This window comes from Chiloscyllium plagiosum, unplaced genomic scaffold (assembly GCF_037043375.1).
Source record: "Chiloscyllium plagiosum isolate Xiang-an unplaced genomic scaffold, Cpla_swu_hap1 HiC_scaffold_100, whole genome shotgun sequence".
In the NCBI taxonomy this organism is placed as follows: Eukaryota; Metazoa; Chordata; class Chondrichthyes; order Orectolobiformes; family Hemiscylliidae; genus Chiloscyllium; species Chiloscyllium plagiosum.
This window is the reverse complement of record NW_028270239.1, coordinates 349,510-377,475: the sequence shown is the minus strand read 5'-3', so window position 1 is coordinate 377,475 and position 27,966 is coordinate 349,510. Positions and strand designations below refer to the sequence as shown.

General features: G+C 47.2%; 1 long non-coding RNA gene across 2 annotated transcripts; it reads left to right on the top strand.

Moving 5' to 3' along the window:
• Positions 1–1,286: 1,286 nt before the first annotated feature.
• Positions 1,287–26,608, top strand: LOC148134085 (uncharacterized). Of its 2 annotated transcripts, XR_015755922.1 has the most exons (5): positions 1,287–1,372; positions 3,979–4,122; positions 9,444–9,568; positions 10,936–11,040; positions 26,452–26,608. It is a non-coding gene; the product is annotated as an uncharacterized LOC148134085 (long non-coding RNA). The 2 variants fall into 2 exon arrangements; XR_015755921.1 differs by lacking the exon at positions 26,452–26,608 and having other exon boundaries at positions 10,936–11,173.
• The last annotated feature ends 1,358 nt before the right edge of the window (positions 26,609–27,966 follow it).

Genomic DNA, 27,966 nt, shown 5'->3' with positions numbered 1-27,966 from the left:
CATTACACAGGAATTCATTGGAATGTGTAACAGTGTTGAGCAATGAAATATTGTCAGGCCGCCTCAAAACTGTTCTCCTCCTTGTGTTTTTGACACATGTTACCCAGATTCTGCATTCAGGCTGATTCAGCTGCATCATCTGATGTCAAAGTCTTTCTCTGTAATGCCTTTGTTACCCATTACTGTCAGGGTTACCCATCCTGCACTCCCTGAGACCCCTCAAGGATGTGTACAATTCAATATTTATGTTCCACCTTTTGTTTCTCCTATAACCACACCTTTCTGGTGACCGAATATTATTTATCTCGGTGTCACAAGTCTATTACCTTATGGCAGGTACTTTGTCCATTCCAAAGAAAGAACATTGTAATTGACTTTTTCCCACAATTTCCTGTCACAGCCTAATTCCCTGATGTACAGTTATAGTTAAACTCTGTCCCTTCCTGTTCATTTCTGCTTGTCTTCAGTCACAACCCCGTGCTGTTCCGATGCTTCACCATTTCTATTTGGATTTGGAAAGTTCCTTTCACCTGAACCTTGTCCCTGCATCCTCTCTGTCAGTTTAAAGTCCTGTCCATAAACCTACTGACACGATTGGCCAGGACACTGCTCCCAGCACGGTTGTTTTTAATTCCATCGTGGGATGTTGCTGTCTCTTTCTGGCCAGCATTTTATGCCCACCCCATGAGCTGCCCTAGAGCTGAGTTGCTTGCCAGGTAACTTCAGGGGACAGTTGAGAGTAAATCTCGTTACTTTGCGTCTGGAGTCACATGTAGGCCAGACCTGCTGTCGATAACCGATTTCCTTCCTTAAAGGATATTAATCAGTTAGATTGGTGTAGTTGACATCGGCATTAAATTCTGGATGAACAGTCGGGTGAGAATAACCTGAGGTTATCACCTGTCCCACTCGTAGTTCACCCATCACTGAGTACTGATCCCCGTGCACCATGAATCGAAACCCTTTCACCATGACTGTTGTTTGATCCTGACACCTTCATGCACTTTGGTGATATCACTCATTATCTCTCCATGTGGTATCCCTCACTGTGTGGTTCTAATTGCTGCCTCTGTCAGCTCCTCTCACTCTTGCAGCTGGTCTGAGATCCTGATCCAAAATAATCCTCTGATCAGCAATAGCACAGACCAGGGACAGAGACTGGGATTTTCGTGATCTCTGCCGGACTCAGTGCTACTCTAGATGAGTTATCCTCACTGCATCAGTCTAATTTTCCATTCTGTCTATTTCTGTCTCATGCAGGTAATCAGGATGTTGCTAACTCCTCTCTCATCCATCACCTCATTGAAGATGCTTAGTCAGCCAGAGAGAGATGGAGTGGGAGGTCTGGAGCCTTCAGTAAATCCTGCAGCCGGTAAGATCACTCACAGTAAACAGCACAGGGAGGAGTTTGTGGCCTTCTGTATTCAGACCCGGAAGACAGGATATAGACACAGAACTGGGCAAGGAACAGCAACATTCTAGGCTTCATTCACATCATCTTGTCAGGGTCCTGCATTCACCTTTGCTGTACTGGTCCTCACTGAGACAGCACAGAAGCCCCAAGCATCAATCCTGGCCCATGTTGGACTAGTGATCTCTGTAATATCCTCCAGTCCCGATAATCCTTCCTCTGTTTGGAAGCTCTTCTAGTCCACACAATGCTCTCTGTTTCTGTCAGGTTCTCCAATCCCTAACACCCTAATCCAGAAACTTCTCCAGTGGATACTAAATTCCTTCATCCCTGTAAACCTCACAGTCCTGTCTGTCCCTGTAAGCCCCTCATAACAAAACCACTCTCTATGTCTATGTATTTGCCTCTAACCTCTCCATCCGTCCCTATCTGGGTAAACTTCTCCAGTTCCTACAACCCATCCTTTTCTGTGAAAAAAATCGTAACTTCCTTATCGTTCTCCAAACCTTCAATCTTAATCTACATAAACTTCACCCTGTCTCCACCAACCCGCCTGACCACAGGAACCTCTTCCAATTTGTGCAACCCTCCCCATCTGTGTTACTGTCTCCAACCCCGTAACCTGGCATTCTCCATTGCCTTCCGATCTATGGAGCCTTCCTGAACCTAGAAGCCTTCTTATATCTGTGAACGTGTTCAGTCGCTATAACCTTCCATATCTCTGTTATACACACAAAACTCTTCTCTCTGAAACACCACCTGTCTGTGCCTCACAGTCTGCCTGCCTCTCCCTATATCCATCCCTATCCCTATCTCCAGAAGCTAATCCAGCTCCATCTATCTGTATAAATTCCTCCAATCCCCAAACTCCTTTGTCCCACTGACATTCTTGACCAGATGTAACTTTGTTTAACTCTAACATCCTCCAGCCCCTGTAAGCCTCACTATCTCTGTAACCTGTACCATCTGTTCAACCTCACACTACTGAGGAATGACTCCCTGCATTCGACATAAGGCAGATGGAATGACAGAGAGCAGATATGATGGAACTGTCATTCTGGCGATGTAAAAACAGAATGATAATTGCTGGGAAGGAAATATTGAAGGTTTGTTGGGATCGAGGCAGGCTTGGCAAAAAGCCACCAAGGAGTGAAGAAAGGATGAGCTTAATGCTTTAATGAAATTGCGACGTGGAACTGAAATCCAAAATTTGGAGGCTATTGGATGGAGCTGGGAATAAACAAGCAGCAACAATCATTGGCCGGAATTCTTTTATAGGGACCAACCAGTGGTGGGAATGCAAATGTGGTTACAGTCAGAACACTGAATATACTTACAGCAAGGGTAGTACAGCAACTGTGTGTGACAGTGGTCTCCATCCACACTAGATAACTAATAAGTGTCAGTGCTGTATTAGATAGCATCCTGGATTGTGTACTAGATTGTTTACGATAACATCATTGAACAGGCAGAGAATAGAGGGATATGGACCATGTCGGGGCAGGTGGCATGTGTTGAGAATATCATCATGGTCGGCACAGCCATGGTGGGCCGAAGGGCCTATTGCTGTGCTGTACTTTCTAATTTCCTACTTCCCAGCATGTACTTGATCAAAGCTCTTCCGAATCTTGAATCTTGCATTCAATTTTTCTTTCATGTTTTCTAAACATCAGTTGGGTGCAAACTCAATCTAATCCACCTCTTATTGGAAAATTCATCCATTTCCAGGATCAGCCAAGCGACCCTTCTCTGACCTGCCTCCAATAGAAGAATATCATTCCTTCGGGCACTCACACTGTTCATAATATTCTGGGTGTGGTCTGACTTGTACCTTGCATAGTTTTAGCAAGACCTTCCTATTTTTAGACTCCATTCCCTTTCTAATAAGTGGCAGCATTTGATTTGCCTTCTCTATGACCTGCTGACCCTGTAAGTTACCTTTTTCAGATTGATAAACAAGAACTCGTACAACCCTTTCTGCTGTCAGTCTGAAACCAAACAATGTTTGCCTGACAGTAAGTGAGGAGCATGCTGAAATGAGTGAGAAAGGACCTATCAATAAAAAATAACTGGACCCTTAGAAACACATTTTATAAAGAAGAATGTGTTTTTGAGCCTGTTGGATTTTAAATGTTGGTGTGAATATGAATGGCAGAATAGATAAGGGTGTGGTGGGTGACGGTATGGGGGAAATGTGCTATTTGAATTTACAGAAGCCTTTATGCAAGTTTCCGTAAGGGCTTAAGAATAACTAGGAAGAGAATAGGGCCCCTTCAATATCAATAAGGTCGCCTATGTGTTGAACCAGAAGAGATGAGTGAGATCTTAAACAAAAAAAAATCTTGTCTGAATTTACTATGTAGAAAGACATGGAAGATCAGGAGCTTGGGGAAATAAATAGTGATGTCTTGGAAAGAATCCTCAACAGAGAAGGGAAAGTACTGGAATCTTAAAACAAATAAAGATAGATCAATCCTCAGTAGCTCATTCGGTTTATCCTCGAATATTATGGGAAGCTGGGGAAGAGATTGCCGTGTCTCTAACAGAGATATGTATATTATCAACAGACACAGTGAGTTACAGGAAGACTGGAGGGTGGCTAATGCTGTTCCATCACTTAAGGGCTGCAGGGAAAAGCCAGGAGTGAGCCCAGTCATGGGGACGTTGTTGGTGGAGATTCTGAGAGAAAGGAGCTACGCATATTTGGAAAGGTAAGGGCTGATTACAGATGGTCAGCATGGATTTGTGAGTGGGAAACCGTATTTCACAAACTGGATTGACTCTTCGAGGAGGTGGCCAAGAGATAGATGAAGGCAGAAAGTCAACGTTGTCCACATGGACTTCAGCAAAGCATTTGACAAGGTTCCAACGTGTAGAACATCTAGTCAAGAGGAAGAAGGAAGCTTACATAAGGTTAAGGACGCAAGGATCATTAGACTTCTATAGGGTTATATGGGAGCGGCACAATGCCTGAGTAGTTAGCACGGCTGCCTTATAGCACCCGGGACCCGATTTCAATTCCAGCCCCGGGCGACTGTCCGTGTGGAGTTTGTACATTCTCCCCATGTCTCCGTGGGGTTCCCCCAGGGGCTCCAGTTTCCACCCACAGCCCAAATCAGCCATACTAAATTATCCATAGTGTTCAGGGATGTGTAGTATTGACACGTTAGTTAAGGTACATGGAGAGAAATAGGGTCGGGGAATGGTTTTGTGTGGGATGTTCATCAGAGGGTCGGTATAGCGTTGTTGGGCCAAATGGCCTGTTTCCACACTCTGGGGACTCTGAAGGTAGCCAGGAAGGAACTGAAGAATGGACTTAGGACTGCCCGAAGGGGGCATGAAAAAGCTTTGTTGGGAAGGATTAAGGAAAACCGTAAGGCATTCTCCACTTATGTGAGAAACAAGAGGATGGCCAGAGTGGGGGTAGGGCCGGTCAGGGATAGTGGAGGGAACTTGTGCCTGGAGTCACAGGAGGTAGGGGAGTTCCTTAATGTATACTGTGCTTCAGGATTCATACTGAGAGGGGCCTTGTCATTTGTGAGGACAGCATGAAAAGGACTGATGTATGTGAACAGGTTGATGTTAAGAAGGAGGATGTGCTGTATGTTTTCTAAACATAAGGATAGGTATATACCAGACGGGATGTACCCAAAGTTACTGCAGTAATCAAGGGAAGGGATTGCTGCGCCTTTGGCGATGACCTTTGCACCCTCACTGTCCACCGGAGTCATACCAGATGATTGGAGGGTGTCAAATGTTACTCCCTTGTTCAAGAAAGGGAGTAAGGATAATCCTGGGAATTACAGACATCATGTTCTTATGTCTGTGGTGTGCAGATTATTGGAGAGGACTATGAGAGACAGGATTTATGACTCCTTGGAAAACCATAGTTTGGTTACAGATAGTCAGCATGGCTTTGGTAGGGCCAGATCGTGCCTCACAAATCTTATTGAATCCTTTGAGAATGTGATAAAACACATTTATGGCTCATTCAGAAATTACAGAGGCATGGGATACAGGAAAGCTGTCTGTCTGGATACAGAATTCCTGGCTCATAGAAGACAGAGAGGAATGATAGATGGGAAGCATTCAGCCTGGAGCTCGGTGACCAGTGGTATTCTGCAGGGACCGGTTCCAGGACCTCTGCTTTTTGTGATTTTTTTTTTAAATGACTTGGATGTGGGTGTGGAAGAGTGGGTTAGTAATTTTGCCAATGACATGGAGGTTGGTGGAGTGGTGGATAGTGTGGAGGTCTGTTGTTGGTTGCAGCCGGATTTTGACAGGATGCAGAGCTGGACTGAGAAGTGGTAGATGGAGTTCAATCTGGAAAATTGTGAAATGATTCATTGGGGGAAGATCAAAGTTGAATGGGTTAAATGCAGAATATTTGGTTGTGTTGTGGAACAGAGGGATCTTGGGTTCCACATCTATCGATCCCTCAAAGTTGCCACCCAAGCTTACAGGGTTGTTAAGAAGGAATATGTTGTGTTGGCTTTCATTAGCTGGGGGTTTGAGTTTTAAAGCTGTGAGGTTATGCTGCAGATCGATAGAGCCCTGGTTAGACCCCACTTGGAATATTGTGTTCAGTTCTGGTCCCCTCATTACAGGAAGACAGTGGAAGCTTTAGGGAGGTTAAGTTGGAGATTTACCAGGATGCTGCCTGTGCTGGAGGGCATGTCTTATGAAGAAAGTTTGAGGGAGGTAAGGCTTTTCTCATTGGAGTGAAGAAGGGTGAGGGGCGACTTGGTAGAGGTGAACAACATGATGTGAGACACAGAGAGAGTGAATAGTGAGACACTTCTTTATACCATAGCATAAATGGCTATTATGAGCAGGCATAATTTTAAGGTGATTGGTGGATGGTTAAGGAGAGATAGGCTCTTTACAAAAAAGCTGTTAGATGGGTGGAATGCACTGCCAGCAGTGGTAGGAGAGTCAGATACATTCGGGACATTTAATACACTCTAGGATAGACACATGGATGGCAGTAAAATGAAGGATATGTAGGTTAGTTTGATCTTACCGTCGGATAAAGTTTGGCATGGCATCATGGCTTAGGGGTCTTGTGCTGTACTGTTCTGTGTTCTACGTCCCGTATGGTAAACTGAGTAATAAGCTCAGGTCAATCTAAAAGGATATGGCATTCAGGAGGAGCTAGTCAACTAGATACAAAATTGGCTTGATGGTTGGAGGCAGAAGGCGGTGGCAGACATGTTTTTCTGACTGGAGATATAGGACCAGCGGTGCAGTGGCTGCAGAGTTGTTGTGATGTGGATAAATGGTTTGGATGGGAGTACTGGTTTCCTGGTAAGTTTTTTTGGGTGGTACTGAAATTGGTGGTAAAGTGGACAGTGAAGGAGGTTATCTGATTCAACAGGATGAACAGTACTGCTGGGATAGTGGGTGAAGAATAGCAGATGGAGTTTAATTAGATAAATGTGAAGTGTTCCATTTTGGTGAAACAAATCAGGGTGGGACTTGTACAGTTAATGCTCGGACCCTGGGTAGTGTTGTCAGTCAGAGACCCAGGGATGCAGGTAGACAGTTCTTTGAAAGTGGTGTCACAGGTAGACAGGCTGGTGAAGCAGGCCTTTGGTATGGTTACCTTGACTGGGCAGAGCATTGAGAGTAGGAGTTGGGATGTCATGTTGTGGCTGTACAAGACATTGGTGAGGCCACTATAAAAGCATTGTTGATCAGTCTGAAGAACTCCTCTCGTTCACTTACCTCCTTGAGGGAAGGACATCTGAAATTCTAACCTGGTCTGGCTGACATGTGCATCCAGTCCACAGCAATATGGCTGCCTCTTAACTGCCCTCTGGACAATTAACTGTGGGGCAAAGTATGCTGGTCTAATCAATGACAACTTCATCCCATGAATAAATATGTATATGCTCCTCACTACCTCTGCAAACACCTCCAGCTGCAGCAATCCATACTGGCTTTGTAACACCGTTCAGGCCCTGACCACTCTCTGTAACACTCTCACCACCTTCAGCAACTTCATTTCTCCCTGTTCCTGTAGTGTCATTAGCTCCTGACAATGATTCCCCTTCCCACTGCTCTCCTCATGTTAGCAGCCCCTTTGCAATACCTTTAACACTTACTGGTTAAACTCTCTCTGATTTCAGGATTTTAAATACTTTGTAGTGATCTTGTAAGCCTCATAATCTAATATGATCCATTTTGTCCTCAGTGAGTGAATGGTGTGAATTTCTTGCTGAGGATTTTCTGTTTCAATAGGATGTCCTTTTGTTGAGTGTTTTTTACACTGTTCCTTCAAATGTTTTCCACTGTTCATTTACAGACACATGTTTCAGTCTGTTTAGCCTGTTTACCTTGGTCAGTTCTCCTCTCACACTCATGTAATTGGCTGTTTTTGTTTCTAGTTGTATCTTGTCGTATTTGTAATTCACTTTAAAACTTTATATTTCTTTAAACTGCACTTACTCACAATTTCCCAGAGGATCTCTCCAGGTGACATTACTCATTCACTAAGTTCTATCACACAACGGTCGCTCTGAGATAGTTACGTCCCTCGCCAGTTGCACAATGTGTTATTTAAAGGAACACTGAAAAAATTCTACAATCTCCTCTTCGAATATCACTCTTGTCAGTGTGATTGTCAAGATTATATGAATATTGAAGTTGCACTGAATTATCACAATGCTCTTATTAAAAATTCCAATGAGTTCCTGCTTAATGCAGTGATAAGCAATGCAATGCTGTTCAGTGGCTAAAACTGTTCTGCTGCTTGTGTCCTTGGCAAGTAGCAGCCAGAATTACATTCAGACTGACTCTATTTCATGATCTGAGACCAAATGCTTTCTCTGTAATACCTTTGTTATCCTTATTGTTCGTGTTGCCCATTTTGACTGAGTTTCCGCAAGCTTGTGATCCATTGAATATTTATGTTACAACTTTTGTTCGCCCTATAACCACGTGTCCCTGGTGTCTAAATCTCTGCGTCACAAATCAGTCTATCTTATCGCAGACAATTTGTCCATTCCAATAAAAACATAATTTACTCGTTCCCACAATTTCCTGTCACAAATCGATTCACTGATGTACAGATTTAGTTAAACTTTGACTCATCCTGTACCTTTCTGCTTGTCTTCAGCCACATCCCCTTGCAGTTCCAAAGCGTCACCTTTTCTCTTTGGATTTGGAAAGCTCCTTTCACCTGAACCCTGTCCCTGCATCCTCTCTGTCAGTTTAAAGCCCTGTCCATAAACATACTGACATGATTGGCCAGGACACTGCTCCCTGCATGGTTCCAGTGGGGCCATCCGAATGGATTTTTTTTTTAAATCTGGTATGCGATGTGGGTGTCTCTGGCTGACCAGCCTTTCTTGCTCAGACCTAGCTGCACTAAAGCTGATTAACTTGCTCGGTCATTTCAGAGGGTAATTAAGAGGCAAACACTTTGCTGTGGGGACGTCGTGCAGACTACGTGAGGATGGGCAGATGTCCATCTCGAAAGGAGAAGTGTTTGAATTTATTGTACCGCAGTAATGGTATGTATTGATTGTCAATTACGATTTTAAAAATAATTTATTTCAAATTCCACCATTTCAGCTGGTGAGGTTCAAACCTGCCTCCCCTGAACATTAGCTGAGGGTTTGGATATATGCTCTAGCAATAATACCACTAGGCCATCACTTCACCTGCTCACAAGCTATTCATCCCTGAACACTGATACCAGTGCATCATGGAGCCACACCTGTTTTTGCTTCATGATTGTTTGATCCTGATACCTTCCTGCACTCTGGTGATATCACTCAGTATCTCTCCATGTGGTATTCCTCATTGTGTGGGTCCAATTTCTGCCTCTGTCAGTGTCGCTCACTCTTACAGCTACTTCAGATCCTGAGCCAACAGAATTCTCCACTCCAGGGTGACACAACAGCACAGGCCAGGAATGGAGACTGTGATTTTCCAGATCTCTGTGGGACTCAGTGCCATTCTCCATGTGTAATCCTCACTACATCAGTCTAATTTCCCATCCTGCCTATTTCTCTGTCTCCTGCAGGTAATCGGGAAAAATAGACTTCCCAACTCCTGGGTATCTCGTCCATCGCCACATTGAAGATTGTTGGCCAGCCAGAGAGAGAAAGGGCAGGGAGATCTGGAGCCTTCAGTAAATCCTGCAGTGAGGTAAGATCATTCACAGTGAGCAGAGCAGAGATCAATGAGAGGGCTCCAAACATCAGCTAACAAGACACGACTTTGATACAGTGCTGGAGGGGGAGCATAGTACTGACACACCCTAAGACAATCACCACCCTTACTGTAAATTTTGTTGTACTGATACAGCATCGGAGTGTCACAGTTATCCATCCAGGCTTGTGAGGTCTTAGTGAACATCAGTATAACAGAGGTGAAAGCAGACTTCCCATGAGTGTGTGGGAATGCTGCCTGGGATCTTTCTGTTCTGTGTTCCCCCTCCAACACTGTACATATACAATGTCTCCTGGACCAGTGTCTTCAATACTTTTTAACTCCTATAACAGTTTCTGTCCCTGTAACCTCCTCCATTCCTGATAGTCCCTCCACATGTTTGAAATATACTGCATTCCAGAGTACCATCTGTATCGCTGTAACTTGCTTCAGTGCCTATAGCATGCCTTATCTCAGTAGTCTCCTCCTCCAATAACTGGAGAAAGAGCCACGCAGAACAGAAACGGTTCCTTCGATCCAACTAGTCCATGCTGACCACGGTTCCTGAACGAGTCGCATTTGCCTGCGTTTGGTCCCTATTCCGTCAAACCTTCTCCTCTGCATGTACCTGCCCAAATGTCTTTTCCATGATGTAATTGTACATTTCTCTACCACTTCAGCGGCAGCTCATTCAAAATGTGCACCATTCTCTGTGTGGAAATGTGCTCCTCTGGTCGCTTTTAAGTATTTCCTCTCCCACCTCATATTTTTGCCCTCTAGTTATGGATTCCCTTACCCTGGGGTAGAGACCTTCACTATTCACCCTACGTATACCCCTCATGTTTTTTATAAACCTTTATAAGGTCACCCCTCAGCCACCTACACCCAATGGAAATACGAAGGATATTGATACAAATATCTCTGCCACGGTCCCCACTGCGACTTTGCTGCAATGTTCTGAGATACACTTGTTCAGGATCTAGGGCTTTCTCCGCATTTGTGTTCAAAGACTTCCAGCACCAACTCTTCTGTAATGGGGACTCTTTTCAATACATCACTGTTTCTTTCTTTTGTTTCATAATCTTTGTCCACAGTACTTTCTGACATGAAATATTCATTTTGGGTCGCGACCATATCCTGTTGTTCCAGGCATGGATGCCTCATTGATCTTTGACGGGCTCTATTATCTCTCTAGTTGCTTTTTTGTACTTGTATGCTGTAGAATCTTTTTGAATTATCCCTAACCTTATTTGCCAAATCTATCTCATTCCACCCATGTTGCTTTCCAGTTTATCCAGCCTCCCTGTTTCTGTCAAATCCTCCAGTATCAGTAACATCTTCGTCAATCTTTGCTCCATTTTCAGTTTCAGAATATGCTTCCTAAAGCAGGAGGATCAGAATTCTACACAGTACTCCAACTGGAGACCCAGCAATGTCTGATACAGCCGTATCATGATGGACCAACTCAGGTACTGAATGCTCTGACCCATGAGGGCTAGTGTGCCTAACCGCTTTCCCTGCCCTGTCCACCTGTGACGCCACTTTCAAGGAACAATGTAATTGCACCCCTTGGTCTCTCTCTGTTCAACGACACTGTCCAGAGCTCTGCCATTAATTGTATTAGTCGTCTCTGGTTTGTCTTAACAAAATCCAACACCTGAATTCAGCTCCATCTTTCATTTCTTGACCCACTGGCTCAGTTGGTTCAGATCACCTTTGATAACTGTAATCACTGCCCACTATAACACTTATTTTACTATCGACAAACTTACTAACAATAATTCATATATTCTAGTTTATGTCAATAATGCACATGCGTGGCCCCAACACCAATGCTTATGGCACACCGCTGGTCAGAGGCCCCCAGTCTGCACAACAACCCTCTCCCAGCATCCTCTGTCTCCTACTGTCAAGCCAATTTTGTGTCCGTTTGTCTCGCTCTCCCTGATCCCATGTGATCTAACCTTACCAACCAGTGCACCACGCTAACCCCTGTCTAAGGTCTTCTGAAGTCAGGATAGGGACGTCTACTGCTCTGCCTTCATCCATCTTCTTGGTCACCTCTTCAACAAACTCTATCATGTTTGAGAGGCACGACTTTGTATGCACAAAGCTATGCTGACTATCCCTAATCAATCGTTGCCTTTCCAAATGCATGTAAGTCCTGTCCCGTGGAATCGCTTCCAACAACATTGGCACCACTGACACCAAGCTAATTGGTGTTTATGTCCCTAGCTTTTCGTCGCAGCCTTTCCTAAATATTGGCACAACATTAGGCAAGCTCCAGGCTCCGAGCTCATCACCCGTGGCTGTCAGTGATAGAAATATCATTGTAAGTTTCTTCCTGAACTTACCCCAATGTCCTAGGAAAAACTTGATTAGTTCCCAGGGATTTGTCTAATTTTAATGTGTTTGAAAACCTTCAGCACCTCCTGTCCTCCAATGTGGACTCTTTTGAAAACATCACTGTTTATTTCCCTGCTTCTCCAGTGTGTCTTCCACAGTAAGTTCTGACGTGAAGTTTTGTCTTGGATCTCACCCATTTCCTATGGGTTCACACATGGATGGCTTCATTAATCTTTAAGGAGTCACATTCTGTTCAGAGTTAATGATAATCTTATGTTGCTAATATACTTGTAGAATCTCTCTGGGTTTTCCTGAACCTTCTCTGCCAAAGCTGTCAGTTCCCCTTTAGGCCCTCATGGTTTTCCTCTTAAGAGCATTACGACACCCACAATTTTCTTCAAAGTATTGACTTAATCCAGCTGGCTATATAGGATATGTACCCCCTTTTGCCTTGACCAGAGCCTCAATATCCCAAGTCATCCAGTATTTCCCACTGGTGTCAGCATTGTCCTTCACACTAACAGCAATATGCTGCCCCTGAAATCTTAATTTATCTCTCTTTTGAAAGAATCCTACTTGACCAACGTCCCTTTATCTGCAATTTTTAGACAGTCTTGTCTAATACCTTCTAGATTGCAGCAAGGCCAGTTTTGACGTTTCACTTGCGGACCAGGCGTGTCCTTTTCCATCGCTATTTTCAAACTAATAGAATTGTGGTGACTTTGCAAAAGTGCTCCCCCACAAACTCTTCAGCCCCTTTCACAACCTTATTTCCCAAGGGGAGGTCAGGTTTTATCCCTTTCTCCAGTCGGGCCAGTCACATACTGATTGAGACAGTTTTCTTGAACGCACTGAACAAATCCCTCCCATCCAACCTATGGAACACTCTGGCAGTCCCAGTCTAGGTTTGGAAAGTTAAAATCCCCCACCATTACAACCCATCCTTCTTACAGATATCTGAGATCTCTGACATATTTGCTGTTCAATTTCCTGCTGACTACTGCAGGCCTGTAGTACAGTCATATCAAACTGATTATTCATTCTTATTTCTCAGTTCCATTACATAGTTTCAGTGGGCGATCCCCAGGAATATCCTGTCTCAGTGCTGCAGTGATGTTTTCACTGATCAAAAACTCCACTCCCCCTCCTCCCTTGCCTCCCCATCTATCCATCCTGTTGAATCTGTCCTCTGGAACAATGATCTGCGAGTCCTGTCCCTCCCTCAGCTGTGTATCTGTAATTCCTGTCATTTCCCAGTCCCATCTTCGCATCCATGCCGTGCGTTCATCTGCCTTACCTGTCAGGCATTTTACATCAAAGTAAATGTAATTTAATTGATGAGTATTCCCTCATTGCCTGCTGTGCTCTTGCCTGGTTATCAATTGAAATTACTTTGTTGAAATTCTGTCCCAGCCTCAACCTTCAGACTGCAGCCAGAGACCGTCCCCCTCTCTGTAGACAACACCCTCATCTTTCCTGTCTTTTGAAATCCTGATAATGATACCTTCTGCTTTCACTTCCGAGTGATTAATGTCCATTAGGAACAGCAATGGGTCCTGCACAGATCCCTGTGGTACACCTGCTGGACAAAGGCTTTCAATTACAAAACCAACCCTCCACTAATTGTGGTGCCAATTTGCCAACATGCCTTCGATCCCATAGGATCTTCCCTTTTGGACCAGCCTTCCTTGTGGGACCTTGTCGAAGGCCTTAATGAACTCCATGGTATCCACATCATCTGCACTGCCCTCATTAATATTTTCAGACACCATTTCATCAGACAAGATATTCCTGTATCAAATCCGTGCTGACTATCCCTAATCAATCCTTACCTTTCCAGTTATTAATTCAAACTGTCCCTCAGAATTGGGACATTGGGATCACTTCTTGGGTAGAGGTGACCTGTTACAGGGGATGAAAGGCACTGGATGCAGAGGGGCACCAGCATCCCAGGGAGGAGATTTGCTTGTATTACCTTGCAGAATTTAAACTATTTTGGCAGGAAGTTGAGACTCTGAATAAGACAGGGGCCATCAACTCGTCAGGGGAAAATACATCAGCCATCGAGAGCATGTTTCCTATCCAGGATATCCGGGGCACAGAATAGGAAGGGAAAAGAATTATGGTTTTCAATACATTAATTTCAATGCACGAGGCCTGACTGGTAAGGCAGACAAGTTCAGACCATGAATTAGCTCTGCGGACTGGGATATTATAGCCACAACAGAAACATAGCTGAGAGAAGGGCAGGACTGGCAGAGCAGGGTTCCAGGATACAGAAGCTACAGGCGTGACAGAAGGACAAGTAAGTGAGGAGGGGAAGTTCTCCCTCTGATTAGGGAGGACAGAACAACAGTGCTGAGAGACAGTATTGTTGAGCAGTCATTAAATGAGGCCATATTTTCAAAAGTTAGAAACAAAAAGGGGATGGTCAGTCTGCTGGGTTGGTGTTCTAGATGCCCAAATAGCCAGCAGATACGAGAGGAGAAAATGCGTATAAAAATAATAGAGTAGTATTGGTTGGAGATTTTAACTTACGATGGATTGACTGGGTCACCCACATTGTAAAAGGACCATACGAGGTGGAATTTGTCAAATACGTCAAAGAAAGTTTCCTAAACCAAGATATAGAGGGTTCCACGCTACTCAGACGGATGCAACACTGGACCTCCCGTCAGAAACCGAGGTTGGGCAAGTGACTGAAGTGTCAGTCAGAGAGCACTTTGTGTCCAGTGACCACAACTGTCTTTGTTTTAACATAGTTATGGAAAAAGATCAGACAGGTCCACAGATTCAGGTCTTAAACTGGAACAGGGTCAATATTGGGGCCATTCAGAAGGATCAAGCAAGGGTTGATTGGGTGAAGGGAAAAATCACACAACACCAGGTTAACATCCAGCTGTTTACACAGGAACCTTGATTATCTGAACGAGATGGGCGGGCAATAGTACATTCAGATAATTGGTTATTCGAATAATCGATTGCATGTCGTTCGTTGAGGGCTCAGAGTTTTCGGTAATGCCTAGTCCCCGTTGAGGTGACTAGGCAGCAGCAAACCATGCGTGAGGCCTCACGCCCCATCAGCCCCCCAAAACTTCCCACTGCTCGCCCCCAAACTCTTCCAGCACCGCCCCCCCACCCCTCAACATCGCTCCCCCGCCCGCTCGCAAACCCATCCAACACCACCCTCCGCCCACCTCCAACAGATCACCCTGCCCACCCCAAACACATTCAACATCACCCTCCGCCCACCTCCAACAGAGCACACCGCCCGCCCCCAAATCCATCCAACATCACCCTCCGCCCACCTCCAACAGAGCACCCCGCCCGCCCCAAACGCATCCAACATCACCCTCCGCTCGCCTCCAACAGAGCACCCCGCCCGCCCCAAACGCATCCAACATCACCCTCCGCTCGCTTCCAACAGAGCACCCCGCCCGCCCCCAAACCCATCCAACATCACCCTCCGCCCACCACCAACAGATCATCCCGCCCGCCCCCAAATCCATCCAACATCACCCTCCGCCCACCTCCAACAGAGCACCCCGCCAGCCCAAAACGCATCCAACATCACCCTCCGCTCGCCTCCAACAGAGCACCCCGACCGCCCCAAACACATCCAACATCACCCTCCGCCCACCTCCAACAGATCATCCCGCCCGCCCCCAAACCCATCCAACATCACCCTCCACCCACCTCCAACAGATCATCCCGCCCGCCCCCAAACCCATCCAACATCACCCTCCGCCCACCTCCAACAGATAATCCTGCCCGCCCCCAAACCCATCCAACATCACCCTCCGCTCGCCTCCAACAGATCATCCCGCCCGCCCCCAAACCCATCCAACATCACCCTCCGCCCACCTCCAACAGATCATCCCGCCCGCCCCCAAACCCATCCAACATCACCCTCCGCCCACCTCCAACAGATCATCCCGCCCGCCCCCAAACCCATCCAACATCACCCTCCGCCCACCTCCAACAGATCATCCCGCCCACCTCCAAACCCATCCAACATCACCCTCCGCCCACCTCCAACAGATCATCCCGCCCGCCTCCAAACCCATCCAACATCACCCTCCGCTCGCCTCCAACAGAGCACCCCGACCGCCCCAAACGCATCCAACATCACCCTCCGCTCGCCTCCACCATCACCCTCCGCTCGCCTCCACCATCACCCTCCGCTCGCCTCCACCATCACCCTCCGCTCGCCTCCAACATCACCCTCCGCTCGCCTCCAACATCACCCTCCGCCCGCCCCAACTGAGCACCCTGCCCGCCCCCAAACCCATCCAACATCACCCTCCGCCCACATCCAACAGATCACCCTGCCCACCCCAAACACATTCAACATCACCCTCCGCCCACCTCCAACAGAGCACACCGCCCGCCCCCAAATCCATCCAACATCACCCTCCGCCCACCTCCAACAGAGCACCCCGCCCGCCCCAAACGCATCCAACATCACCCTCCGCTCGCCTCCAACAGAGCACCCCGCCCGCCCCAAACGCATCCAACATCACCCTCCGCTCGCTTCCAACAGAGCACCCCGCCCGCCCCCAAACCCATCCAACATCACCCTCCGCCCACCACCAACAGATCATCCCGCCCGCCCCCAAATCCATCCAACATCACCCTCCGCCCACCTCCAACAGAGCACCCCGCCCGCCCCAAACGCATCCAACATCACCCTCCGCTCGCCTCCAACAGAGCACCCCGCCCGCCCCAAACGCATCCAACATCACCCTCCGCTCGCTTCCAACAGAGCACCCCGCCCGCCCCCAAACCCATCCAACATCACCCTCCGCCCACCTCCAACAGATCATCCCGCCCGCCCCCAAACCCATCACCCTCCGCCCACCTCCAACAGATCATCCCGCCCGCCTCCAAACCCATCCAACATCACCCTCCGCCCACCTCCAACAGATCATCCCGCCCGCCTCCAAACCCATCCAACATCATCCTCCGCTCGCCTCCAACAGAGCACCCCGACCGCGCCAAACGCATCCAACATCACCCTCCGCTCGCCTCCAACATCACCCTCCGCTCGCCTCCAACATCACCCTCTGCCCGCCCCAACTGAGCACCCTGCCCGCCTCCAAACCCATCCAACATCACCCTCCGCCCGCCCCAACTGAGCACCCTGCCTGCCCCCAAACCCATCCAACATCACCCTCCGCCCACCTCCAACAGAGCACCCCACCCGGCCCAAACCCATGCAACACCACACTCCGCCCGCCTCCAACAGATCACCCTATCCATCCCAAACCCATCCAACATCACCCTCTGCCCACCTCCAACAGAGACCCTGTCTGCCCCCAAACCCATCCAACATCACCCTCCGCTCGCCTACAACAGAGCACCCCAACCGCCCCAAACGCATCCAACATCACCCTCCGCTCGCCTCCAACATCACCCTCCGCTCGCCTCCAACATCACGCTCCGCTCGCCTCCAACATCACCCTCCGCCCGCCCCAACTGAGCACCCTGCCTGCCCCCAAACCCATCCAACTTCACCCTCTGCCCACCTCCAACAGAGCACCCCACCCGCCCCAAACCCATGCAACACCACACTCCGCCCGCCTCCAACAGATCACCCTATCCATCCCATACCCATCCAACATCACCCTCTGCCCGCCTCCAACAGAGACCCTGTCTGCCCCCAAACCCATCCATCATCACCCTCCGCCCGCCTCCAACAGAGCACCCCACCTGCCCCCAAACCCATCCAACATCCCCCTCCGCCTGTCTCCAACAGATCACCCCGCTTGCCTCCAAACCCATCCAACATCCCCCTCAGCTCCCACAAACCTGTCAAATACTGCCCCGCCCGCCTCCAAAAGCGCCCCCCCGCCCGGCCCCAAACCCATCCAACATTACACCCCCCGCCCGCCCCACCTACCATGTGTTCCCATACCCCCAGCTGCCCCGCCCCCCCGTGCGCCCCTGCCCTATCATCTCCTCCCCCTCCTGGGCAGCCAGAACGGACACCAACAGTAAGACAGGTGGGTAAGTCTCCAAATAGCGCACGCGCACATGCACACATACACGCGCGCGCACATGCACACATACACGCACGTGCACATGCACACATAGCTACACACAACTTTTCCTTCAACATTTTGAAAAGTTACACGTCTGCCCTGTGCAGGACAATGTTCGAGAGAATATCTGGGGAAGGGGGATTTAGGATTTAGCCCTATGCAGAACTCCAGTCTACATCTGGAGAGCCAGAGAGGATGGGAGGTCAGTCATTTGGAGATGTAACCTGGGCTCAATATCTCAGCAGTATTTCAGTAGCTGAGATCTGTTTTAATCAGTGTGAACAAAAAAACACACAGTCAGGGTTCAAGCAGCTCTTTGATGTAATGTTTCTATCGGGACCTCGAGATCTCCTTTGGATAATCCGATATTCAGATAATTGATATTTGGATAATCGATGACCCACTGTGTTTGGAAGCATTAGATTTAGAAGCACTGGTGATCATTCAAAAGATGAAAGACTTAATCAAAACTTGTTTAATATTTCATTCCATGACACTACCATCCAGTTACTATAAATTCTGTGTCTTATGACTGTGCTCCACAACCACCTGATGAAGAAGCAGCACTTCGAAAGCCAGTGCTTCTAAATAGACCTAGTGCACCTGTAAGCTGGTGTTGTGTGATTTTTAACTTTGCCGATCCCAGTCCAACACCGACACGTCCAAATCATGGGTGAGTCTGTTTGATGGAAAAGGAATAACTGGCAAATGGGAGGCTTTTAAAAGTGTGATCTCAAGAATCCAGTATGTCCCTGTTAGTGTGAAGGGAAAATACCCTACAACCCTTCCCACTTTGACCATTCTGGAGATGGTTACTAATGCTCCCTTATCTGTGAAACTGTCTCCAACCAAAATTACTGCCCTTCTGGTAAATCTGTCAGACACCATACCCTTCATATCTGGCTCACCTGCAGAGCCTAAACCTTCCTGTATCTATAAACATCTTCAGCCATGACTACCCTCCATATCTCTATTTGTTCCTCCAGTCTATATAACCCACTTTATCACTGTAATCTGCTCGATTCGCCTGAAACATTCCTGCCTGTATAAACCGCTCCATCCAATCAACGTCCTTATCCCTGTCACCTGGCCCATCCCTCCCAACCTCTCCATCTCCCTGAAATCCTGCAGGCCCTACAGCTCTCCGCATTTCTGTTCTCTCCTATGGCTCTATGGTCCTCCTTCCCTGTGAAACCACCTCCAATCCCCACACCCAGCCCAGTCTGGGTCATCTGCTTCAGATCAGGCCACTGGTGTTTCTGTTACCTCTGGCACTCCGAGAAAACCTTCCTAATTGTGTCTATTCATTCACATCTGATCCCGTTCAGCCTCGTGAAACCTCTTCCTGCCATTGTAACCCACCCTGTTTGGAACACAGAACAGTACAGCACAGTTTCTCCTGTCACCACATCTTTCTGGTGACCAAACCTTGCTGATACTTTGACAATTCCAAAAAAAAACTGAAATTGACTTTTTCCTAGAATTTCCTGTCAGAGCCTAATTCACTGTCCGTTCCTGTTCCTTTCTGCTTGTCTTCAGTCACATCGCCATGCTGTCCTGATGCGTCACCTTCTCACTTTGGATTTGGAAAGCTCCTTTCACCTGAACTCTGTCCCTGCATCCTCTCTGTCAGTTTAAAGCCCTGTCCAGAAACCCACTGAAATGTTTGGCCAGGACACTGCTCCCAGTAGTGTTGTTTTTAATTCACTCATGGGATGTTGCTGTCTCTGGCTGGCCAGCATTTCATGACCACACCCAAGCTGCCGTTTAGCGAGTGACTTCCCGATCATTTCAGGGGGCAGTTGAGAGTCAACATCCTTGCTCTGGGTCTGGATTCATATGTAGGCCAGACCGGCAGTCCATAACAGATTTCCTTACTTAAAGGGTATTAAGTAAGTTAGATGGGTATCCCTGCTACTGGCGTTAAATTCTGGATGAGGAATCGATTGAGGGTAACACGAGGCCATTGCCTAGCCCACTGATTGCTCACTTATCCCTGAGTACTGCTCCCAGTGCACCTTCGTCCTGACCGTGATTTGATCCTGATACCTTTCAGCACTCTCGTGCTATCACTCAGTATCTCTCCATGTGGTATCTGTCACTGTGAGGGTATAATTGCTGCCCGTGGCTGCACCTTTTGCTGTTATTCCAGATCCTGACCCAACAGTATTCTCCACTCCAGGGAGACGCAGCAGCACAGGCCAGGGATGGAGACTGGATTTTCCAGGTCTCTGTGGGACTCAGTGCCATTCTCCATGTGTAACCCTCACTGTATCAGTCTAATGTCCCATTCTGTTCATTTCTCTGACTCCTGTAAGTATTCAGGATGCTCCTGACCCAGCAGAATTCCCAATTCCTGTTTCATTCATCACCACATTGAAGACAATCGGTCAGCCAGAGAGATGAAGAGAGACATATGGAGCCTTCAAAAAACCCTGCAGATCTGTAAGATCACTCACAGTGAACAGAGCAGAGTGTATTTAAGGGATCGAACTTTGGTCTAGAAGACATGACATAGATACAGTGTTGAAGAACGAACACAGTGCATGATGGTCCCAGGCTCAAACACCCCCCTCTTGTTAATTTTTAACTCTGCTGTACTGAGCCTTCCTGTGTCAATCCAGGCCTGTGCTGTCTTAGTAAGGATCTATACAATAGAGGGGAAAGCAGGCCTTCCTCAAGGTGATGGTATTGAATCCTGGGATCTTTCCGTTCTATATTCCCTCCTCACGCTGTCTCTTGTCATGTGATAGAGTCATACAGCAAGGAAACATGCCTTTCGGTCCGACTTGTTTGTGCCAATGTCTTGAATGCTTGTAATTCCCAGAATTTTTCCTATTTCTGTAACCTCCACCACTATCATATTCCCGCTGTATATTTGAAACCTACTCCGATGCTGACAACACTCCCTATGTGTAAATTGCTCCCATGTCGATAACATGCCAATCTCAATAATCTCATCCTGCACCCAGTACAATAATTCCTATTTCTGTAGTTTTGCACAATACTTACAGTGCCCCCATCTCTGTAAAATCATCCAACCGGGACCAAAATACCCACGTGTGTACTTTCCTCAAGCCCCAAGAGAACATGATGTCACTGTAACCTTCTGCAGTTCCGATCACACTCCTGAATCTTGGCCTTTAGCACCACACGATTTCAGTAACCTTCTCCCATCCCTACCACCTTCCTTATCTGTATAAACACCTCCAGACCTTTTTCAAGCCACAACAGCAGGCCACATCTCTGTTTGCTCGTCCACTCCCTACAGTCCTCCCAGCACCTCAAACACTCTCTGTTTGCGTAATTCTGCAATTTGGGGCAGCACGGTGGCTCAGTGGGGTACAATAGTGCTTCACAGCACCAGAGACCCAGGTTCGACCCCAGCCTCGGGTGACTGTCGGTGTGGAGTCTGCGCATTCTCCCCGTGTCTGCGTGGGTTTCCTCCGGGTGCTTCGGTTTCCTCCCACGGTCCAAAGATGTGCAGCTCAGGGGAATTGGCCATGCTAAATTGCCCATAGTGTTAGGTAAATTGTCGGAGAGAAGCGGGTCTGTGTGGGTTACTCTTTGGAGAGTTGGTGTGGACTTGTTGGGCCAAAGTACCTGTTCTCATGCTGTAGGGAATCTAATCTAAACTCTCCCTCTGCGTTCCATATTACTGTCCTAAATATATCCCTCTATCCATAAAAAGTCCCAAACCCTTCACACCTCAAGACTCTGTGAACTCCCACAGCTCCAACATCCCTCCTTCACTGTGTAACCTTTTCCATTTCTGAAACACTCTGAAAATGTGGACATCCTACAAACCTCCCTATCTGCGTAAACCTCTCAGGTCCCTGTAAAACCCCCGATCTGTGGAAACAACTCCAATGCTTGTGACTTTCCCGATCAGTTTCTACAAGACTGGCTATCTATGTAACATCCTCCTGTCGCTATCACCAGCCCTGTCAATGTAAGCTTCTCCAGTCTCCCCACCAATCTAATCATCTCCATAACCTTTTTCAGCTCTTAGACCCCTATCTGTGTAAACGTTACATTCCCCTACAACTATCCCTAAAGCAGAAACCTCCTCCAGTGTCTGTAATACTCCCTATCTGTGTTTGTGTCTCCAGGCTCTATTGCTGTTCCTGTCTCTGTAAGCTCTGACAGATTGTACAGCTTTCCGGTCCATATAATTTCCAGAACCTCAGCATCTGACATCAACAAATGTCTTCATTAACTATAGCCTTCCGTATCTCTGTTTGTTCCTCAATTCTATACAACTTCATAGTCTCTGTTAATAGCACCATTCCATAAAATACTCCCTGTCTGCGTAAACTGCCCCAATCCTCCACTGAGAAGCCTCCCTGTCCTTTTGATCACCTGTAATCCCTTCAGATCTCCCTGTATCTTCCCTGATTCCATTGAATACGGTTCATCTCATATTGTAACTCCTCTAACTCATGTGTTACTCCATATCTCTGTGGTATTCTTCAGTTCCTGCAATTCTCATTCTTTATCTCCAGAGTTTCTAATCCCCCTGATCGATGTAAGGTTATTGATCCCTTACAGCATGTTTAACACCTGTAGCAGTCGTCAACTCCTCAACGCATCCTGTCCCTGTAACCTCCTCAAGTACTACAGCTCACTGTCTTTGTAATATCTTCCAGTATCTGCAACCCTGTTGGTTTTTGTAACCCCGTCCAGAACAGCACTCCACATCTCTGTGTAACTGATGGGAATGCTGTAAACCTGCCTTCACAGTCCTCAATAACTCTCTGAATTCCTGCATCCCTACAACCCTCAGTATCTCTGGTTCCTCCAATCCCTACACTTCTCCCTGGCTGTGTGAACTGATCCAACCTCTTCAACCCTCCCTATCTCACTCACTCCTGCAGCTCCATCTATTGTCCATGTCAGTGTAATTCCCGACACCAACAATCCTCCCGGTCTCAATAAACTCCTGCAGCTCCAACTACCACGACAATCTATGTAGTCTCCAGTCCGTCCAATCCTCCCTTTCTCTATAAACTCCTGTAGCTCCAAATACCACCCCATCTGTCTACTCTCCAGTGCCTATAACCCTCCCTTTCTCTATAATATCCTGTCTCTCCAACTACTACTGTGTAATCTCTAGCCCCTATATTCCTCCTGATCTCTGTAACTCCTTAAGAACTGATAACCCTGTAACTCTCCTTGACATCTTTCAGCCCGACAACCAAATGATCTCTAACCACCAATAGTGATCTCAAACCACCCAAACTCTGTAATATCCTCCAGTCTCTACAACCCAGCTTTTCTTTGTTCGCTTCTCTGGTGTCTGTATTCCCCTTTATCTCCGGTTACAGATCCTTGCTCAGGGAAGCAATGTCTCAGTACCTAATCCGTAAGCAAACAGGAATCTTTGGTGTATCAATAAATGTGCTTCATTTTCTAAATTTTAACGACTGCAAGTTCAACCTTCTCCACCTCTTCTCATCAATATCCCTCCATTTTGAGGAACAGTCTGGTTAACCTTCTCTGGGCTGCCCCCAATACAAGGACATTTTCCCTCCAGATAGGGGACCAACCTGTTCACAGTATTCTCAGTGTGGTCTGACTGGAGTCCTCTATATTTATGGAGAAAGTGAGGTCTGCAGATGCTGGAGATCAGAGCTGGAAATGTGTTGCTGGAAAAGCGCAGCAGGTCAGGCAGCATCCAGGGAACAGGAGAATCGACGTTTCGGGCATAAGCCCTTCTTCAGGAATGAGGAAGGTTTGTCCAGCAGGCTAAGATAAAAGGTAGGGAGGAGGGACTTGGGGGAGGGGCGTCGGAAATGTGATAGGTGGAAAGAGGTCAAGGTGAGGGTGAAAGGTCAGACTGGGGTGGGGGCGGAGAGGTCAGCAAGAAGATTGCAGGTTAGGAAGGCGGTGCTGAATTCGATGGATTTGACTGAGACAAGGTGGGGGAAGGGGAAATAAGGAAACTGGTGAAATCCGAGTTCATCCCTTGTGGTTGGAGGGTTCCTAGGCGGAAGATGAGGCGTTCTTCCTCCAACCGTCGTTTTGTTGTGGTCTGACGATGGAGGAGTCCAAAGACCTGCATATCCTTGGTGGAGTGGGAGGGGGAATTGAAATGTTGAGCTACAGGGTGGTTGGGTTGGTTGGTCCGGGTGTCCCAGAGGTGTTCTCTGAAACGCTCCGCAAGTAGCTGGCCTGTCTCCCCAATATAGAGGAGGCCACATCGGGTGCAGAGGATGCAATAGATGATGTGTGTGGGGGTGCAGGTGAATCTGTGGCGGATATGGAAGTTTCCTTTGGGGCCTTGGAGGGAGGTGAGGGGAGAGGTGTGGGCGCAAGTCTTGCACCTCCTGCGGTTGCAGGGGAAGGTGCCGGGAGTGGAGGTTGGGTTGGTGGGGGGGGGGTGGATCTGACGAGGGAGTCACGGATGGAGTGGTCTTTACGGAATGCTGATAGGGGAGGGGAGGGAAATATATCCTTGGTGGTGGGGTCCGTTTGGAGGTGGCGGAAATGACGGCGGATGATGCGCTGTACATGGAGATTGGTGGGGTGGTAGGTGAGGACCAGTGGGCTTCTGTCCTGGTGGCGGTTGGAGGGGCGGGGCTCAAGTGCCATCATGTATAGGGATAGAATTAGGCCATTCGGTCCATCAGGTCTATTCTACGATTCGGTTATGGACGCATTGTTTCTCAACCCCATTCTCTCACTCCCTGTAACCATTGATCTCCTTATTCATTCAGAACCTGCTTATCTCGGAGTTAGATACACTGAATCACTTAGCATCCACAGCCCCATAAGGGAGTGAGTTCCACAGATCCATCGCCCTCTGGCTGAATAAATTTCTCCACTTCTCCATTCTGAAGGGTCATTCCTTCGTTCTGAAGCTGTGCCCTTGGCCCCTAGTTTGTCCTACTACTGGAAACATCCTCCCTACGTCCACTCCATCCAGGCCCCTCAGTATTCTGTAAGTTTGAATGAGATTCTACCGCCGTCTCTGAAACTTCATCCAGTGCAGACCCAGACACTTCACCTGCTCCTCATATGACACGAATTTCATTTCTGCGATCGTTCTTGGAAACCCATTTCTCGTACCCCTTCACATCCTTTGTCCAGACTCTGAATGAATATCGTGTAGAGTGTAGTCCCTAAACTGACCCCTGCAGAGCTCCCCTCATCACCAGTTCCCATCGTGATAAAATCCCCTTTCTTCTCACACTCTGCATTGTGCCAATCAGACAAATCCACTATCCGTGTTAAGCATGTTGGTCTGAAATGAAAATTTCATTTCACACACACTGCTGAATTTATGTTTCGATCTGGCTGTAAACAGCAGAGTTTCACCATTACCTTCCCATCCGTAATTCCCTGGAGAAGGTGGTGGTGAGCTGGCTTCCTCACCCACTGCAGTCCTTTGGGTGTAGGGACAGACACAGTGCTGGGAGGATGGAGAGTGGCTTGGCGGGCACCTTGGAAATGCTGGTGTTCCCGTGCACCCGGAGCTCCTGTCCTTCCAGGATATAGTTGTTCCAGGTTTGTGAAGGGCTGTTGAAAGAGACTTCTTTAGTGATCTCAGTGCTACTTGTAGATATTTTATTCATTTATTCATGAAGATAAGCTTTGTTGGCTGAGCTCGCATGTGTTGTTGATTTGGAGTTGTCCCTGAGAAGGTGGCGGTGAGCCACTGCATTAGCTGTTGGAACTGTTATTATCTGTGTCCCCTCCAGCAGGCGCTACAACACTCCTCACGTCTATAACTGCACACAGACAATGCAGCTCTACCTTTTATATCTGGCATCCTCCCCGACTTATAACTCTTGTAGTTCCTCACAATATCTCACCTCCTCCATTCCCATCTGTGCCTGAGATCTCTAAAATTTCTTTATTCTTGTTTAAACTTCTGATCACCTAAACTCGATCCCTTTTTAAATTTGTAAACCCTTAAGCTTCTGTAACTCTCCACATAACTGTATTCAATGACAGCACAGGTTCCCTTCCTAAATCTCTATAATTACGATGGTTGTGTGTGCTAAATTGGCACTTTTCATCCTCCTTATCCTTCTAAGAACTTCCAGCCCCTATAATCCCATATTTGGAATGCTCCCATTCTCTGCATCTCCTCAATTCCTGACGGTCCTTGAACACCACAAGTGCTCCAAAAGTTTATATTCCGCCCAGTTACTGTAAGTTTTCTAACTCTGTAACATTCAACAGTCTCCAGTACCTTACACCACTTGCTGTCAATTTGTATTTGTTGAAGTCTACACATTTCTGTCAGCAGCTCAGAAAAAGCCTTTTAGGTTCTCCAAAGCTCCGTCATGGACAAGCCACCATCTCTGTATTTCCTTTGCCTTCTTCAATGTCTGAAACTCTCACTGTATCTTCCAGGAAACGTCTTTAGTTGCTGCAGGTCTGCCTAGCTCCCCAGACAATCTGTTCCATCCCATACAGCTCGCTCAATCACTGTAACCCCCTCTGTTCTGTCTAATCCTCCTCTTTTCCACTGTCTTCCAGGCACAACAGAGATCCTATAAGAGAGCAATGCGGAATGGGATGTTATAAACCTCAGCTGAGGCTTGAGGCCTACCAATACCTGGGAATCACAAAGGAAGGAACCTGAGAGAGAGCACCACAGAGCGGGAGAATATTCATCAGCAGCGAGGATCGAGGCTGACTGGGACTTGGAGTTGGAGAAACAGCAGAGTAGGAAGGGTGAAGTGGTCTGAGAGTCGGAATTTAGGGAGCTAGATGGATGCTTAGCAAGTGGTACCTCAAATGTAGCAATCCCTGGAATACTCCCCGTGCCATGTACAAGTGAGACCAGAACTCAGAGTTTTAGGTAGATGAGAGTGTGACTAGAACGATGGTGCAGTAGGAAGGGCTTCAGCTTCCTGGGACATTGGGACTGGTTCTGTGGAAGGCAGCAACTGGACAAGCCGGGAGGGCTAACGTGACAGAGCTGGGACTGAATTCATTGTGGGCTGTGTGGGAGGGATTGAAAATAACTTGATGTGTGCTTAGGATCCAAAAAGGAATAGTAGAGGAGACTACCAGGATTCTCAAAATAATGGGAGATGCAGTTGGTACTAATTTACAACAACAAGTTAATTAGTGGAAGATGGAGTGAGAAAGGAAGCCTTAATCTGAGGTACTCTGCATGAACATAAATACTCGGAATATAGGGAGTTCCAGATGTAGATTTGTGTGTGGAAATCTGATGTACTGATCACCGAGAGCTGGCTCAAGGAATGGCAGGACTGTGTGTTAAATATTGCTGAGTATAAAGGATTCCAAAATGATAGAAGGGAAGGGAAAGAATGAAGGTAGAAGTATTGGTTTAGATTAGCATTAGTTTAGGCGTCCAAGAGAAAGAGGATCCGTCCAAGGACAGAATTTGGCTGGAGCTACAGAACAAAAAGTGTACAATTACACTGTGAGGTACAGTCTGTCTGCCAGGAACCAAAGAAATGATGGAGACAATAAATACGCAGGGTCATTTGAGACCGATGACCAATACTACAGATCAGTTATACTGAGAAAATTAATGTTTCCAGATATTGACAGGGATACTGGTGGTGAAGGTTTACGAGGGTCAAGTGTTCCTGGATTACATGGAGGAGAGCTCACTGGAGGAGTATGTATCCAACCCAAGAGAGCATGTACTATTGGATCTGGTCCTTGGGAAAGAGGTGGGGCAAGTGGATCCAGTTTCAGTAGGGGATGGTTTTGGGGTGCAGCGATCATTTTATTATAAAGTTCAGGATAATGGTAGAGAATGAAATGCAATAATTGAGAGGGAGAAACATTAGTTGACTGACAGCAGCCTTCAATGGGGCAAGTATGAAGCTGGGAACATTTCAACAAGGCCAGTGAAATGGTAGCTTTAAATAGTGTGAACCAGGTCAGATGGAGCTGTCATTATGGAGATGGGGCTGTAGTGTGACCACGACAGACCAGGATAATCAAATCTTTTATCCATTTCTACAGGAAGGATAAATAGGCCAACACACTGAAGGAGCATTGTGTATA